Source organism: Mixophyes fleayi, chromosome 2, assembly GCF_038048845.1.
Source record: "Mixophyes fleayi isolate aMixFle1 chromosome 2, aMixFle1.hap1, whole genome shotgun sequence".
Classification (NCBI taxonomy): domain Eukaryota; kingdom Metazoa; phylum Chordata; class Amphibia; order Anura; family Limnodynastidae; genus Mixophyes; species Mixophyes fleayi.
Window position 1 is genome coordinate 158,428,546 of NC_134403.1, and position 19,879 is coordinate 158,448,424.

General features: G+C 38.6%; 1 protein-coding gene across 1 annotated transcript in view; it reads left to right on the forward strand.

Annotated features, from left to right (window-relative positions):
* The first annotated feature begins 305 nt into the window (after positions 1–305).
* Positions 306–19,879, forward strand: part of FRMPD4 (FERM and PDZ domain containing 4) — a 402,711-nt gene continuing 383,137 nt past the window's right edge. The window contains exon 1 of the mRNA XM_075194815.1: positions 306–406. The gene's annotated coding sequence lies outside the window, so the exon portion shown is untranslated. The remainder of the gene's footprint in view (positions 407–19,879) is intronic.

Genomic DNA, 19,879 nt, shown 5'->3' on the forward strand with positions numbered 1-19,879 from the left:
TAAGAGACACAGTAATGTAGTATCTATCATAGGTTACTCATCCAGTGTTGCAGTGGTGATCTCTGGATAAAAAGGTAATCACAATGTACTATACCTCTTGTGTTTTTCCATATGGCTGCATTTTGTAGAAAGACTAAATGCATACGCCTTCATTATACAAGATGTAATATAACCTTCACTTCAATCTCATAGTCAAGTCAAAGCCATTTTTCGTTGTATTTCATTAACATTTTGCAATTTGTAACAAGTTAAATAAAGTAAAATACATATTTCACAGCTCAGGTGCTCTACAAGACACAGCAATCACCAAAACTCAGAAGTATCAGCGCGATATACAATGTCACTTTCCAGCTTGGCATCACTGTGAGGAAGAAAGTCTTGATCTCTCTACACTTCAAAGATCCAGGTACCAGTTTTGTTCAACCAATTCTAGCAGCTTTTCAATTGAACTTGTATCACCTCTATTGTGTTGCCACTTTTTGCGCGCTAAAATCTTGTGTTAATTTCATGGTTGTTTAAGGCGCATTTTTGTATGCATATATGGAGTGATTCCATAAAGTCTGGTATTATAGAAGTGGGTGAGATGAAAATACATTGTTTGTGCTTTCTGATTGCTTGCATCAAATAATAACTCTGCAGGGTTTATTTTAAACCAAATGCATTTACTTTCATCTATTAAAAAGTGAAATGATGAAATAAAATTCTTATACAGTGATACCCAATGTTAAGTGCTGCATAATTCTAATATTAATATTAAAAGTAGTAATAATAATAATAAAATGAAAACAAACCATACCTATAAATTACATCTAATTTATGGTCACGATTGAAGAGGTATGTCAATCCTAATATGAGAATTCCCCAAAGGCTCAATGCATAATAGACCAGTTTCCTTAATTGAATGATTTGGTACATTAACATAAATCAATTTATCAAACTGTGAGGGTCATTAAGCTGTAGCAACAACTACCAAGGTTTGCTCATGAAGGGAGGTGGGGAAGAGCTAGATTTTCAATACCGCTCCATAAAATATTCGTCTTTGGTCTGCAAACTTTTGAACGTTTCAGCTTTGGAATTTGTGTTCCCGGTCCTACTATGACCACACCACACAGCAGAATAAATTGTCCATTATTGTCTTAGGTCTATTCATAGACTGGACTTCTGTGAAATGGCTTGTTCTGCTGTGAATGTCAACTTTAGTAGCAACTCTGCTCATCTCTAATGGGAGGTTAGCTAAGTCTAAGGGCTAGATTTACTAAGCTGCGGGTTTGCAAAAGTGGGGATGTTGCCTATAGCAACCAATCAGATTCTAGCTGTCATTTTGTAGAAAGCACTAAATAAATGAAAGCTAGAATCTGATTGGTTGCTATAGGCAACATCCCCACTTTTGCAAACCCGCAGCTTAGTAAATCTAGCCCTAAGGGTTAGGTAAAATACATTACATTAGGACATCACACTTATTTGAAAGGTTGAGAAAACAAAAATACATTAAAACATTTAAATAAAATAGATCTAGCTAAAATATTTTTCTCTATGTTATATTTTAATAAAGAATTATCTTTATGTGTAAGAAAGCACGTTTATTGGTTGGCTATACTGAAAGCATAGCTGTTTAATTTGTTCTTTTCTGTCAGTTTAAACTATACTGTCACACAGAGGTCAAGCTACAGTTTGCTGATTAAGAAAATTATATGCTCATCTATCGAGCGTAACCACCAATAAGGCCTTTTAGTGGGGAAATCAATAGATGCTCTGTACTGCAGTACAACACAAAAAAAAACAAATAAAGCATGAACAACCTTGTTTCTATGGCAAATGCTCTTGCTTATAATGGAATGTATATTTGTATACCATGTAAAACAAAATTAGATTTATGTAACAGAAAGAAAGTTTTTTTATTATTAATAATTCAAAATGTATAGGTAACGGTTTTTATTTATTGTGGCACCATGTATTTTGCTTATAAGTGTAGCACTCATACCCCACTCCCAATGGCTGCAAACTTTGCCTCCTGTATGCAGGCTTGAACATCAAGTGATATATTAAGGTTCTGTAAAGTTGTGGCTCCTGCCATAGTAGAGGTGGATTGAAGAAGTGTCCACACCAATTTTTGTTACAGAACTATATTATTTTGTTTGTTGAAGGGATCATAATATAGACCACACAAAGGATGACACAAAGGTAAGTCCATTTGCGGTGTGTAATAATGGGCTTTGAGATACTGTTCACACACAGAAAAAGCATCCGTATTTAGAGTTAAACATAAATGACCGGATTCTTCAAGGCATGCAAAGCGAACTAGGAGCGGATCTGAAGAAACATCTCTTGCTGAATACTGGTCTAGATGCGCTCTGCTTTGAAAGACACAGTACACTGCACTACGGGCCTGAGTTATTAAAGAAAGTAAGGCAAAAAAAGGAGTAAATGTCTGGGACAAACCATGTTATTATGCAAGGGGTACAAATTAGTTTATTATTTTGCATGTTAAATACTGTCTGTCTTTTCATCTAGCACACAAATGCTTGATAGCTTGATATTTACACTTAAATTTAAAGTTGATCTAGGACATGCCCTTTCCCAACTATAAATTCTGTCCCCACATTTTAAATTTACCTCCCCCTCCAATGCAACATGGTTTTGCCCAGGTGCAAAGTTACTCCTATTATTATTGTCACATCTTAATAATATAGTAATTAATAAATCAAGTGTTTTTTCCCCCCAATTTCCCACTCCATTAAAATACATGTATCAGGATGTTGGAAATGCCTACTGTACATAAAGTATATTTTTACAGTGCTTCTGTTTGCAAACACATATTCTTGCATACATACACATCCATCATCTCTATCACTCGGCACTTATACCTGTCCTGTAGCTGATGCAAGTGATATAACAGAAAAATATGTACTTTTGAGATGCCCAAAGCTTGAATCGGACGTTGCTGCGTATGCTTGAGCTTGTCATGTCTTTACTGTAAAACGATGTGCATACACCCATTCCCCTTCCTCTTTCACCCATGAAAAAGAATGATGTATTGGATGTTGCTTGGTTCTCTGGTATATAGTCTGTTCTGGACATGAGCAGAGCAATTTTACTCAAAATACGCCACATATCGCCATTTACTTTCTTTAATGAATCAGGGGCAAAATCTCTAGGTATGGATTTTGCCAAGGGGCACACAAAGCAGCAATGAAGGTTCATCTGCTCCATTCATTTCAATTTATGTAGTGATGGGGCTCCATAAGGCTATTACTATCGCCCTTGTGCTCACTGATGCCAGGTGTTCATGTTATAATGGGACCAGTCCCACCTGTCCCATCACCCCTGCTTTAGTGGTAACCAGACCCATGCTATAATACTAACGCTGACTCTTGATTTGAGGGAAGCATAATAGTTTAAAGATATTCCAGTCATTATTATTACATTGATCATGATGACTGGCATATCATTTTTCTGGATGCAGCATTACACTCTGGCTAAATATATAGGCTGTATTTTAAGTCGCACATATTTTAAGATACTGGTAACTCAAAATACACATCCAACTATTCAGAGAAATTTTTGTTCCTGTGGTGGACTCTCATTTTTATATTTAACTTTAAAATAGGCCCAAAATGTAAAACTTCTGAGACAATGCCCTTTAGAGATTGGTCCAATACAATATTATGAGGTAGCTTATTTTACTACTACTATGTACAATATAATCACTTTAAAACATGAACAGAATGCAACCAGAGGCATTTCCCAGGGTGGGAAATCAAAATATAGTCTAAGGTGATGTCAGGAGGTAAAGATGATGAGACTCTTAAGATTTTTATCGTCAGATAAGACTTTTAGATGATTGTCTTCCTACCATCCACATACATCAAATCTCTGGAATACCTGCAGTGCATCAGGCCCTTTAAAGACCAGGGAGATGAATCAGTATTGTCACCTACTACAAAACAGGTTCCTATCACATTACATTATTTTAATGACATCACTTCACATGGCTCCTGCAAGAATGCAAAAAAAAATACTGCTGTATGAAAGGCTTATATTCTCATGGAGAAAACAAAGTGGTAATGATGCAAGAAGACAGATGATATATTTAGGAGACAATAAAAGTTATAGAATATGCTCACCAATTGCAAATCCATTTTTATAAGTTTTCTTATGTGAAATTAATTCACCATTATTGAAACCATTCACTGCATAGAGCCCCTGCCTGCTCCACATAATTACACAATGAATTCTGTGTTCATAATCCTGGAAATAATTGTGTAATGAATTAGGTGTTGTATTCAAAAGGTATCTCTTTTGAGGCCAAATGTATGGCCTCAAAAGAGATATATACATTTCTTATATTGCAATACTCTAGTAGCGCCACAGTCACTGTCAGGAGAGGGAGAAGGCAGAGGGGATGCAGTGAGGGTTATGCTGAGAACTCCACTAGTACTTGTGTTGATCTGGCTCATGATAATGACATGAGGAAGATGCAACTTGATCTGGCCCAACATAATAGTATGAAGAAGATGCAACCTGATCTGGCCCACCATAATAGTATGAAGAAGATGCAACTTGATCTGGCCCACCATAATAGTATGAAGAAGATGCAACTTGATCTGGCCCACCACAATAGTATTAAAAATATGCAACTTGCTCTGGCCCACCATAATAGTATAATGAAGATGTAACTTGATCTGGCCCACCATAATACTATGAATACATTGTACTTGATCTGGCCAACCATGATAGGATGAAGAAAATGCAACTTGATCTGGCCCACCATAATAGGATGAAAAAAATGCAACTTGATCTGGCCCACCATAAAAGTATGAAGAAGATGCAACTTGCTCTAGCCCACCATAATACTCTGAAGAAAATGCAACTTGTTGTGGCCCACCACAATAGTATGAAGAAGATGCAACTTGATCTGGCCCACCACAATAGAATGAAGAAGCTGCAACTTGGTCTGGCCCACCATAATAGTATGAAGAAGATGCAACTTGATCTGGCCCGCCACAATAGTATGAAGAAGATGCAACTTGATCTGTCCCACCATAAAAATGTGAAGAAGATGCAACTTGATCTGGCCCACCCCAATAGTATGAAGATGCAACTTGATCTGGCCCACCACAATAGTTTGAAGAAGATGCAACTTGATCTGGCCCACCATAAAAATGTGAAGAAAATGCAACTTGTTGTGGCCCACCATATTAGTATGAAGAAGATGCAACTTGATCTGGCCCACCACAATAGAATGAAGAAGCTGCAACTTGGTCTGGCCCACCATAATAGTATGAAGAAGATGCAACTTGATCTGGCCCACCATAATAGTATAATGAAGATGTAACTTGATCTGGCCCACCATAATACTATGAATACTTTGTACTTGATCTGGCCAACCATGATAGGATGAAGAAAATGCAATTTGATCTGGCCCACCATAATAGGATGAAAAAAATTCAACTTGATCTGACCCACCATAAAAGTATAAAGAAGATGCAACTTGCTCTGGCCCACCATAATACTCTGAAGAAAATCCAACTTGTTGTGGCCCACCACAATAGTATGAAGAAGATGCAACTTGATCTGGCCCACCACAATAGAATGAAGAAGCTGCAACTTGGTCTGGCCCACCATAATAGTATGAAGAAGATGCAACTTGATCTGGCCCACCACAATAGTATGAAGAAGATGCAACTTGATCTGTCCCACCATAAAAATGTGAATAAGATGCAACTTGATCTGGCCCACCACAATAGTATGAAGATGCAACTTGATCTGGCCCACCACAATAGTTTAAAGAAGATGCAACTTGATCTGGCCCACCATAAAAATGTGAAGAAGATGCAACTTGATCTGGCCCACCATAATGCTATGAATACGTTGTACTTGATCTGGCCAACGGCCAACCATGATAGGGTGAAGAAAATGCAACTTGCTCTGGCCCACCATAATAGGATGAAAAAAATGCAACTTGTTCTGGCCCAACATAAAAGTAAAAAGATGCAACTTGAATTGCAGCATTTAGTAACCTATATGCTACTGTTGTCTAACAAACTGTCACAGCTGCAATAATTTATCTCATATGAAAAGTGTCCTACCTAAATAATGGGCCACTTTTATGGCATATACAGTATCTTATTTCAACAGGAATCAGTCATATCTTATGGAAACATGCTGACTAGTACTGCAGCAAATATTTTCTTATCCACATGGTCCAATGGTAGGAGAAAAGCTCCTCCTTTTTGGCTTGTGCTTCATTAAGCATATTGAGCCATGTGGAACATTTGGCACAGTATATGGATCAATGATCCTTAGATCTGCAGTACTTTGCATTTAGGTATCTTATGTGTGTGTGCTTTCCATTCAGAACACAAATAAATTTACTCAGATGTACAACTTTGTGTCGCAGATAATTTTAGAATCTGTTGCTACAAAATAAATAGAATAAAACCACTTTTCAACTATTTCTCACTACTGCCTTTCCAATCTACCTTCTAGTGTTTCTGCATGTGAAAATAAACTTACATCATGTGTTCTATTGTTGAGATGCATAAGAAAGAAAAGTAAAAGATTGGAAAGGTTGAGATAAGATCTCTAAGTATGGATTTTGCCAGGGGGACACACAAAGCAGAGGTTTGAGGAGAAATATACGATATAATAAAACATTAAATGATGTCGACATTTGCCTGGGGTTTATTTCCATACGAAAGTAAGTAACAAACTTGTATTTTTATAATGCTATCCTTTTAATAAAAGCCATGAAATGTGAACCTGACAATTGTTGTTTAAAACATTTTTTAAAGACATATAAAAAAACCCATTGGGGGTCATTTACAAAAGTAAAAGATAGCTCATAAATAGGTTACATCTTAGAGTAATTTCATGGTCCATTTGCTCAGGTACTTTACACAGCCATTACACACACTTTTTGCTGTGATTCAAATGCAGATTGTGTGCAAAAGTGAAAAGGTCACCTCAAAGTACCGCTTAGTATCACACTTTTTAATTTACCTTTTCTTATTTTCGTCCAATGTAGTGTTCATTTGACCCTAGTATAACAATATAAGGGGATATCAGTGCTTTTTTCAAGTGCCATATTTTTTAGTTTTCATATGGTAAATATGTTGGTTGACATGTCTTATATCGGTGACAGGCAACCTGTTACATACACTTCCAAGGCCCGAAATGATGCCTTGTAACCTTTAAAAGGGCCACATATTAGTTTTAATCTCTGCAATAAGTTAAAACTTTTCTAGTTTTTTCCTTTCCTTTGATGCATATTTGCACCTGCTTTAAAAGTCTTACCTTGCTTTAATGAAGTAAACACGATCACACAGCTCTTTGCAAAGGAAGGAGGAAGAACATGAATTATAGACTGATCCCAGATGTTCTGTGACCCGTCAAACTTCCTGTTTCCTCAGATTCTATTCAATAAGAGAACAATTCAGCATAAATCAGGAAGGATCTGAAGGGCACAGGTGGCCCTAGAGATACCTGCTGCCCATCACTGCTCTATATTATGCACCTAAACTGAACACATTGCATCTTATTATAAACATCTGTTACAAGGTGGTGTTAAACAATCTTCATTGCTCTTCAATATCACACAAAATTGTGAATACCTTCAGATGTGTGCTATATGCATCCACTTCATATTTTGCATTTATAACAACTTTTGATTTATCTATTTTTTCACTTAAAAGGCATATAAATGCAAAAATATGCCTAAAAAGCTGACTAAATCTTCATAAAAGCAAGAATAACTAATAACTATTGTCTATTTTTCAAAAGGCACCATCTTGCATACCTTCCAATGGCCCAGATTTTGGAGGGGGTCTCAAAAGGGACGGGGTTTAACCTGAAAGTTGGTGTTTCACAGAAATTTGCCAGTTTTCACTGAATGTGGGTGCAGCTTACTTTGTTCTGCTATCAGGATTCTAAATGTTGGGAGGTATGATCTTGCAGTGCACATCTGTGCACATGAGATAGTGTGGTACACTAGAGTAGAAATGGCTTTGAATTCTGACTCTACTATTCAGTTCATTCAGAAATAATTCCCATTGTATCATGTGAGAAAACTGAATGGTTCAAATAGTTTCTTGACTTTAGTACACACTTATCCCTTTTGTGTGCAATTTACGATTCAAGCCAATTGGTTATTAAAGTCACAAAGGCATCAGAGATTATCTCTTTTTATACCTTTGCTTCCAAAATTATACATCCCAGTATAATGGCATGGGGTGCCTAAGACCCCTGCCTATTATACCAGTAGAGTAAATAAACACACAGACATATGATTATAAAATAAAATGTAATTAAAATATTCCCCAAAAGCATTGGTTTATCACTTTACCGTAAAAAAATTTTTATTTCTTCCTCCTTTACAATTATCGTATTTGTAATCCAATGAGAGATTAAAAAAAAATGCATGACCGCGTGCTAAATTGACCACTTAGACAATTTAGCCAATCACAAGCATTTTCCGATGCTGGCCACCATGTAATTGTCATTTCTGCATGGAACGCCCTTGATGGAAACTGAATTGAAATGAATGGGTAAACTCCATACATGCATAAACATCCCCTCCCCCCCCCACACACACACTTATTTCACTGATACGTTTGTTTTCGGAGGTTTTCATGGTGATTTAATAAAATAATCTTTACAATCTGACAATTTTCTAAATTTGTAGAATTACAAGTAGATACTAGATTCCCCCTTGAGGTTAAAGGAATGTATCCACATATCCAGAAGGTTCTTTGGCGGACACTATGGGTCTCATTATGATTTGGATGTAAGTCAGATTTCTTTTGTGTAATATAATCACTTCTGTACTGCCAGGTGTGTCTTGGTGCGTCCAACACAACATATGCATGTAAGTACATCTTTTCCTACGTATAGACCTCTAAATTTGCCACTCTTAGTCTGCTAAGGGCATTTACTGAATTTGGCGAATGACTGGAAGGAAATAGAAGATGGATATTATAGGAAATACAGTCTCTGAAATAACCCCACCTGCCAATGATTTGCAGGATAATCTCCAATTCTCCCTGAAAAACTCCAGTGGGATCATTATATAATTGTTGGTAATAATATCATAGTCATCGATTAATCTCCAGATATTATTAGATTCAAACTAATATCATTATTACCACATATTATCCATAGTTCTTATTTTCTTGATATCTAACTTTCACTTTGCTCTCTGTACTCTCTACATCAATTCTTCTAGATCTGCAATTGCGATTAAATCTCTAAACTGTAAAGTGGGTATAGACCTCCTCTATGGATCGTGTTTCGGCTATCCCTGTGGTGTTTGTTAAATATGCTAAAATTGTTATCTCTTTCTGGTGTATTGGTGGTTACCTATCTATGGAAATATACATATTTAAAAGAGTTAAGGTTAGAAGTTCCAATGTTCTCTAAATCCTTCTACCCTTTGCTCCCATTTCGGGTGGGGATGTCATTTTATATTGTCATATTATATTAGGTCTTAAATTATGGTGTCAAACACAACTAAGTAAATTCTATACCTCTGTTATCCCGATGACTCATATTCAAGCACTGGTCACCTAGAAGTCCCTATAAAGGGCCTGTAAGAACTATACCCCATACTGCATTCAGATAGACTGAAAGTTGAAATGTATCTGTAGTAAAGAGAAGGGAGTACAGAAGGATCTCATCTTGTGGCACTTCAACATCCCAGGAACTTTAAAATATTTTCAGAAGGCCAATATAACATCTTTGGACTTTTCTATTGCTTAATAGCGGTTTTAATCTTTTTGGGATATGACAAAGAGTTTTGTTGGGGGAACAAGACTGTACACCATTTTGGTCTATTTTAATACACACATTTCTATCCTTATGCTTGTAAGTGCATTCACAAAGGGGGGTGAGCATGTTCCCTAGGTGATAGAATTTGTCATATACTTTATATTCCCCTGATTGTTCAGTATGTCTCAAGGATAATATAACCTACTACACTCTATCATATTTTCCTTTGGTTTTTGTCTTTTCCCCACACGTTTTTTCAATTTCTTCTTAAGAATCAATCTAAAGAAGAAACAACATATTCAAGACTATTTGAAAAACGGTATGATTGAATATATAATTTGACTAAGATCCCCTTTTATTATGCCGATATGGTTTTGAGATTGGACGGCACCAGTATTTACTTGCTTATTTTATGTTATTGCATTTTTTGATAGATTGCTGTATCTTTTTAAGTAAATAAGGCGGCGGGTCAAAGTAGAGCTTGTGGGATACCCAGTGGTCAATGTGGGGATTTAAAGTTGGCGGTATGGAGAATGTAATGGGAATGTAAGTGAATGTAAGTTTATTATTTTACAATGAAGGCAGTAGGATAAGTGGTGGTAAAGCTCAGGGCCGCCTTCAGAAAAAATCGGGCCCAGTACGGGCCCCCGTGCCACCCGGGCCCCCCCCCCATGAGCGCCCCCCCCATGAGTTTCCCCCCCACCCTGAGCAACACATACTTACCTGGGGCCCGCCGCTGGTCTCCGCTATTCTGTCTTCAGCCTGGCTGTCACCGTGACAGCCAAGCACCAGGATCCGATCGCAGGGGTGGAGGATTCATTCCCCCTGCGATCATGTGCTCTGCCTGTGACAGATCACATGATCGCAGGGGGAATGAATCCTCCACCCCTGCGATCGGATCCTGGTGCCTGGCTGTCACGGTGACAGCCAGGCTGAAGACAGAATAGCGGAGATCAGCGGCGGGTCCCAGGTAAGTCTTTGCTGAGCCGTTGTACCGGGCCCCCTGGTGAGCCTGGGCCCGGTACAACAGTACCCCCCGTACCCCCCTGATGGCGGCCCTGGTAAAGCTTATACCGTATACACCCCCACTTCCACTACTGGGGATACCCATTTCTTTATAGAAAGAATACAGATCTGTTTCCCTAACTTGAACAGTCCCAGACAGTCAGCCTACATGGTCTCACCTATCACTAGATTAGCCAATCTCATTACACCGTAAGTTCCACTATCTACAAAAAGTCTGCTGCTGCCGGAAGCAGCCACATCGCTGTCACTAGTTAGATTGTTACAATTACACTTCCTAAAATAGTCTCTCGTCAATTGGAATTCAATAAGAAATGTAACAAATTACAGTGCTTAGCTTTGATGAAAGCTCAATAAGGTGACATAATGGGGCTAAATGGTGGCACATTAAGGTTTTAAGGTACATGGTGAATTATAGATTTATTGCTGACATTATGGTTCTATATTGTGACATAAAGGCGCTGTGTATTGTAAGCAAGGAGATATAGGGGTAAATGTATTAACATGCGGGTTCTTTAAAACCCGCGAGTTCAGCGTCTTCGGCGATTAAATTTAAAGCGGCGCTGCATTGTAAAGGGAAACTTCCCTTTACAATGAAGCGCCGCTTTAAATTTAATCGCCGAAGACGCTGAACTCGCGGGTGTTAAAGAACCCTCATGTTAATACATTTACCCCATAGTGTGTGTGTGTGTGTGTGTGTGTGAAGCTCTTGTGCCAGCCATATTAATGTATTTTATGCTTATAGGGACTCTTTGTGGTGGGCATGGGCCTATACTGCATGTGCTAGATGCTGTGCTGTATGCTATGTATATTACAATATAATATGCTGGAAATTTGTGCCTGATGTGCACAGTTTGTTTATTTGCAGTACTATGCAAGATTAGTATTTGCTATTTGGCCTACCATACTATGTCTATATTTTTATACATGAATGCATGTGCTACAAATCAAATTTTGTAATGTAATGATTAAATCCTTTTTGCTCAACAGGCATGACAAGTATTTCATATTTTGCCATTTCTAATGTAACCCTCGTTGCAGCACTGAGTTTAACCAATCACATTATGAAAACATTTAGAAAATTGTCAGTTGCCAGGTCCACAGTCAGAAATTTTGTCAGAATGGACTAGTGACCTTTTCAAAAAGGAAAGCTGTAGGTGATCTAAAGAAATGACAACTGCAGTTAATTTAAAATCATGAAAAGTGTAGAATAAAGTTACATTTGTCAGCAAACTGTTGTGTTCATTCTTTAAGTTTCCATGCCACGTTATGGATTGAACTGCCTGAATGATGTATTATGATAGCCTGAATTTTATCGCTTGCCGGAAAACAGAACACCATTGCTATCAAGGTCTGTCTTTTCCAACTCAAAAAAACATGAGTAGTGTTCAGATGAATTATGTAGAAACTATGATGCAATAAAAATAAACAAGTCAAAACACCTTGAGGAATAGTGTACTTCTAAAAAAGCCATAGAGTAAAACTGTCTGATATGACAAGTTACAATATGACAAGAGCAATATAAACAGCCAAGTTTGTTTCGTATCCAGATCAAGTTATACCTTTTCATTTTAATAAGTAATTAGAAACATTAATTAGAGAAGGATTATTAATGTAGTACACATTTGCATTCTGCATTTAAGTTGCACTTCTAACACAAGTAATGCACATATAAATGGATGTGAAAATAAGTGCTTATTTTGGGAACTCTTCTTGGTTAATTTTAGTGCAATGCAGATTAAATGTTACATTCATCTCAATTGCAGTGTGTTTTAAATGCAATGGGATGCGGTTAAACGATTTTTCAACAGATGCATGTTTAAAAACTGATTGGATGGAATTGTCAAGCGCATACCTAAACGCAATGCATTTTATATGCACTTTTAATGCAAATACCAGTCTTTATCTTACATTTATGAAGTCCTCTACTCTGCATCCAGCTTATGGTGGATTTACCCTTCATTCAAAGGGTATATAGCTGCCTGTAATGTACAAAAGATTGCATTTTTTGCTTTGGCTTTCAGTTTTACAAAATCAAAATGTTAAGTCAATATGTTTTCACTCTGCCTTATTTTGCAAGCAGCACTTTACTATGAGTCTCCACAAGAGGCTTGCACAAAAATCAGATCTCGGCCATATGAAAAACACAGATAACATGGAGTGCACTGTATAAATAGGGATTCCAAATATATGCTAGTAATGACAGAATTTACAAGCTCCTGAAATTGTTTTTCAAATAAGGTAACTTTATTAACTATAACATTCTCCAATACACATGTTCCATACTGCTTCGAAATTTCTAGTTTGACCACTGCATGTAACTAGCTATAAATGGCGCTTACATATTTTAACAAACACATACATAGACTGATCTTTTATACATCCTAGTTAATCCAAATCCATACTCATACACTGCGGTATTGAGAAACTACAGTCCCAAAAGCTGGTAAAATATGCATATGGGAGAATTATAATTCGCTTAGCAGTCACCTGCCTGTATTGTGTCCTATGGAACATCTTTCCAGCATTAGTATTGTATGGTTCATACAGTAATAGCTCCTTTGCAGAAAATGCAGAGAAAGCAATGTGCTTAGAAGCCACCTGCCTACATGTTAGACTATGGAAAGTTTCTTTGATCCTTAGGTGTATAGCAATGATAGTATCAAGCACAAAGAGGAATGTTAGCAGTAAGTAGTTGTGTTCATCAGAAGATGTCTTATGTTTCTGTCTGATAAAATGAATCAACTCCGGCATCCAAGTCCAGTTAAAGACAGTAGTGATAGCAGCACACAGTTCAATATCAGATGGAAAGATATCTTTGAATATTGAACTGGCATTACTATCATTGGTTTGGAATCTGTTTTTATACAGCTCTGTTCTTGTAATCTGTGTTTTGTGTTCCTTTATTTTGGAGAAGAAGCTAGCAATTTCTCCAACTGGTCGGCTGCTAACATGAAGATCAAACTATTATAAGAATTTTTAACATCTTTTTTTGTCGGTTTCTTGACCCGTTTGGTGATGGCGCCTGCTCCACTCACTGGATTACTCTGACCCAGTCTAACTATTCAGTACATAATGTTTTCACGTAATTAGTGGTACAGCTGTTACCGATTGCATGACGCAACAATATAACTCCGTCAAACAGTAGTATTTATTACAGTAATATATCAGAAGTCAGGGCTTCCAGTTCCACTACGCATGTGTGAACCAGTGAATGCGCAGAGGCATCCATGATTGGCTGGCCAAGCCGTAAGAGACCACTTACACCAGCCAACATTGCCAGGGTACTGAGTATCAGTCAGGAGATTTTACTGGTAAACTGCGGCGAAAATTGGATTTTCTATCATTGCAATAAGCAGTAATTGAAAATCTATAATATTGCAGCTCCATAATAAGTAGACCTATAAATTTATAATAATTATACCACATTAATGGCGTTTTCAGAATTATGTGCTGTAAATGCCACTAACGAATGCCTGAAAGTTCATTAAAAGGGTTTCTTATGGACTTGTTACCACCATTGGACTTCTAAAATTTGAATGTAGTGATTATAATATTAGAATGTTGCACAACCTATTTCCAATGTGTTACATGTGCCACCACTAAAATAGATTGTATTACTAACAGAGCAACACATGCAAATGTATGAAAAAACACTTTAAAGATGCATCACTAAAATGTGTCTACAGCGTGCATCAGTTTTCATACATCGTGGGCCTCACAGCACTGGGGTCATGAGTTCAATTCCCGACCATGGCCTTATCTGTGTGGAGTTTGTATGTTCTCCCGTGTTTGCTGGGTCAATTTTGATAGCAGTCAATTAACCTACTAGTATATATTTGGAGTGTGGGAGGAAACCGGAGCACCCGGAGGAAACCCACGCAAACACAGGGAGAACATACAATCTCCACACAGATAAGGCCATGGTTGGGAATTTAACTCATGACCCCAGTGCTGTGAGGCAGAAGTGCTAACCACTTGGCCACCGTGCTGCTGATGTGAATGAGTTCTCTGTGCAGCGCTGCGGAATTAGTGGCGCTATATAAATAGATGGTTATATGTACCAATTTTCCCACCACATATGAATTCATAAGCTCTCAAACTATAATTAAGGGAGAACTTTCATGGAGAAAAGCAGATTTATCATAATTAAATAATAAATTTTTGGTGCCACTACAGAAACAGAAATTGCCTCATCTTAATTTTAAAGATAGGCACGCTGTGTGTGTCAAGCACAAGAGTTTATAGCAAAGTCTGGTTTATAGAATTTTACATTCAAAATATTAAATAATGGTTAACTAAAATATAGTTTATTTTTAAGTTGTGCATCTATATTTAGTTCTTCTAAGTTCAGGATAGTTCTTCTTTAAGCATAAATGTAAATTGTACACAGTTTTGATGTTAGTGTCCTTGAGCCCGGCTTGAGCCCGGAGGACCGTGATGGAATTAATATATTTAAATCACTACCTTATTCACATTATTTACAAGAGTACGCTGACCTTACATTTATTACAAGCTCTTCATTCCATCCAAAGTTAAGAAAAGCGAAACTGTAAAAACAGTTAAACTCTTAAAAATAATTTTAGTAACAAAAATAGACTGACAAACATTTTTATTACTATATAGAATAAAGAAAAGAGATATTATCAGAACACAGATCTTCTGACAATAAGATAATATGTATAATTTTCTAATAGGATGTGGGGAAGCAATAGATTTCTGTTTGTGCAAATGTTGCTAATTGTCCAACTTGCACATAACAAAAGGCACACTCTCAGCAGACCTCCATTCTCTATTTTGGATCAGCCCCCATAAAACGCTTTCTGTGCAGCCTTTCCTGGGTTTGCGGGTCCAGTTGGAAATGCTCATGTTGGGAAAAGAAAAATGTTACTACAAAGTTCACGTTATTACCACTTTATGACTTTCTATTTCTTTATAAATAGCATCAGGAAGGCGTAAAAGGTTTACCACTGAAAGTATAGGCCAAGTCTTGGCTAACATCTACAAAGTCCAATTAACAAATCCGTTTTTTTGGGTGTAGTACGAATTTACGATGCTGTAAACACCGACAGTGTTTACAGCTACATAAATTATTACGATAGTGAACACAGCGACATGTAAATAATAGCTACTTAGCTGTAAACAGACACAGATCAGATCCGATGTGAGGAGAGGGCGACACTTTCAAATGACGTCACTTGCAACCACGAGTTGGATTTTTTTTTTAAAGCGGCAACGCACAGATCCATTTCATGATGGTAATGTTAATTGTATTCCTAACCCTAACCCGCAGCCTAACCCTATCCCGCAGGCTAGCCCTAACCCGCTGCCTAACCCTAACCAGTAACTTAAAGTTAGTAGTTACATAGATCCGTGTGTTTTCGCTTTAAAACTCGAAATGTCCAAGTCGCAGTTGAAAGTGACGTCATTTGGAAGTGTCGGCCTCTCCTGACATCAGACCTGGGCTGTGTCTGTTTACAGGTAAGTAGGTATTTTTTCCATGTCGCTGTGTTCAGTTTTGTAATAATTATGTAGCTGTAAACATTGCCGGTGTTTACAGTATCGTAAATACCATTACTACTGTTTTTTTCACAGGGAGAAAATGTCTGCATCTTTGAATCTTATTTAAACAATCATGTTCCGCAAATTAGATACTAGTTTTTGAATCTAGTTGATTAACTAGGTGCATACATGCATGTTGACTACATTCAGAAGGTAATTCCCTGATGTTCCCAGCTCCACCCAGCAGAAGATGCAAACTTTATACCCCCAGAGACACCATTTCCACATATAAAATCCATGTGCATTGCATAAAATTAGGCACATGTGCACTAAAGGTAAGCTTGTGCAGCATTTGCACTGTGAAAAGTGCATTTTTGTTCTTTTATAAATGACCCTTAGTATGTGGTAATAAAAAAAAATGTAAACATTTAAAATAAAAAAAACATTTACTCACCTAAAATGATTCTCTGTAGCTGCAGAACCCAAGTGCGTGTAACAGTGCAAGAAGACAATTCTCTCAACTCATCACACTTGGGTTTTCTAAATGTGTGGGTTATTAACAATAATCTTTCCATGACCTGATTATCCAATAGGATGACTAGGCTGTAGTCTAAGCAGGGCCGGATTAAGGGAATGGAGGCCCCTGGGCTAAGGGGGCCTCCATTCCCCCGTGAGGCCTCCCATGTGATACGCCCCCTCCCCCGTGAGCCACCCACCGCCCCCCACCCAAACACTTACCTCTTTCTGTTGTCCTGTCACTGTAATACTTCCGTTGTGTCCTGTAAGCTCCTTACTGAGGAGAACTCGTGAGAGTGAGACTCACGAGATCTCCTCAGTAAGGAGATTACTGAGCGCCGCAGAAGGTCTACAGTGACAGGCTTAGCAGCATTGATCAGGCCGGGGGTGCCCCCACCCCGCACTGATCAATAATGCCACTGAGCACTGTTAAGGGCCCCTTGGATGCCCGAGGCCCCTGGGCTGTAGCCTAGTTAGACCTTGGGTTAATCAGGCCCTGAGTCTAAGGCACTAAGGCACAAGGCTTTTCTTTTTTTGGGGGGTATCATTTTTGGAAATTGACAATGAAATTAATTTTATAACAAAATATTTGTTCACCAAAGAAAAAAGAAAACTCTAAAGAACAAAATGTAGTAAGATTTTAAGCTTGACGTATTCCCATGATGAAAGCTGAAGGCAATGAGTTATCCTTGGGTGGGTGCTTGAAGATAAGCAAGTAGGATAAAAAAGAATGGCGATAGCCACAGACGTTACAGCCTCTCCACCTTCACCCTCAGTAGTAGTCGGTCATGCCTCCATTCTGCTATACAGTTTCTGATTTTAATGAAAAAGAAATGAGTAACAAAGATTGCAGTGACCCTTTTAAAAAAAACAAGTGCAACTGAGTTTCCAAATCACTGGGACATAAGCAATGGGTGGGGGTGGAGCAAGCTGAATTTTAAATTAAGGACAAGTTTGTTTTTACCTACCGCGTATTAGCCTGGTGTGAAAGGTGATCAGGTGCTATGAGTGTATTAGCCTAGGTCAACCTGAACCATTACTCAGACCCAGGGTCTGTCAATATAGAGGTAGTAACTGTGAGAGTAACTGACAGAGCTGCTTCCTTGGTAATTCGTTGGTGACTGAGCCTTTATGATGAAGTTAGTGCTACCCACTAATAAACTGTTAGACAGCCGCGGCGGCCGCAGGCACTGCCGCGACTCACCGCCCCACTCTCTCTCAGGTGTTCCGGTCGTCTCCATGACGACCGAGACGTCACTTCTGGGAACTCGGGCCGACCGTTGCCAGGGCAACGGCCGGACGCCGAATTAGGTTCTGTGCGCCCCGGCAAGCCTAGCAGTTGGGCGCATGTGCAGGATGTTCAGCCTGTGGGCTGATTAACAGGGCACATTATCTATTAGCCTACACTTTAGTGTAGGTTCAGGGCATGCCATGATTGGTGGATTCTAGTATTTAAGGCAGGTAGGGCTTAGCCTCCCTGCCAGTTATAGCGCTTACTTACCAGTTTGCTGAACTGCTCCTGACTTGTCTGTTGGACCCTGTTCCTGTGGATACTCTGCTATTGGATCTCCTGTTGTGACCTTCTGTCTATACTTTGGACCTTGCCTGTGTGCCCCTGACCCTGACCCTTTGGCCTGTACCTTGGACTCCGCTTCTTTGCCTGTGACCCTGACCCTTGGCATGTTTACTGACCATTCTGCTTGCTTGCGACCCTTGACCTCGGCTACAGTCTGACTATTCGCTGCCTTCTATTCAGCCTCCTGGCCTGTTGCTACGGACCTGTATTACTAACTCACACTACGCCTGGAGTTAAGTCCTGGGGGAATCTCAGTACCGGTGAGCGTATAAAGCTCTAAGGGAAAGGCGGCTGCTATAGGTGAAGACCTCCGCCATCTGGTTCTGTGAGTTGGTGATCAGAACGTCAGCCTAACATAAACATACCATTTTTTCATCTGTAATAGTTGCCCATCTACTCTCATATTCCAATAAATTACTGTAAAACTGAGCTGGATACCATCTACCACTAGAGATGGTAAGCATAAAAGTAATTTTGCAAAACCTGATGCATTCTTCCCTTTGATATTTAGCTCTGGAGTTCCAATTGTTGTTGCACATTCCCAAATTCTGTTGGCAAACAATCTGTGCTATGTCAAGAAAGAGCAGGGTAACTAGTGCCATGGTCTGGAAAGAGCAGGCCTGATCTAATTCGTCCTGATTTTTATTTCTGAATTGTTGGAAGAAATGTATCCCTAAGGTGTTTGCAGTCTAACACCTCAGGGCATTTTCATAGATTCAATGGGCTTGAGTCATTAAGGAAAGTAAGGTAAAAAAAGGAGTAAATGTTCTCTTGGGCAAACCATGTTACAATACAAGGGGTGAAAATCAGTTTATTATTTTGCGCATAAGTGAAATGCTCGCTGTTTTTTCATCTGGCACACAAATACTCAATAGCTTTATTTTTACAATGAAATGTAAAGTTGATATATAACATGCCTTACCCCAACTATAAATATGTCCCCACATTTTAAATTTACCTCCTCCTCCAAAGCAACATGGTTTTGCCCAGGTGCAAAGTTACTCCTTTTTTTATACTTTGCTCACCTTAATGACTCAGGCCCTATGTCTCCATATTTCCCAGGAGCTGGCATTTGTAGAGTAGGGGCATTGGATCCTGGAGCACATATACTGAGGCAGAGATTCATTACACACAAGGTAGGATATAAAGTATACAAATCTCACATATATTGTGACTACCCTCACTGCATATATCTGAGACCTCCTTTAATAGGGGGTTATGAAGTTAATTAATTATCTGTTGTGACATGCTCCACCCCAAACTATCCAGTGTGATTTACTGCTGAATCCTCTAGGACAGTGGTTCCCAGACTATGTGCTGCGGCACAACAGTGAGCCGCGGCGCTCTCACAGGGGTGCTGCGGCCATGTCCGGTGGTAAGCAGGGCGGGGGACTACTTGGTAATCATTTTGGCTGACCGGTGCCTTGAAAAAAATTGTGGAGACCCTGAAGGTGTCACGAACTGAGAAAGTTTGGCATCCACTGCTCTAGAAGATAC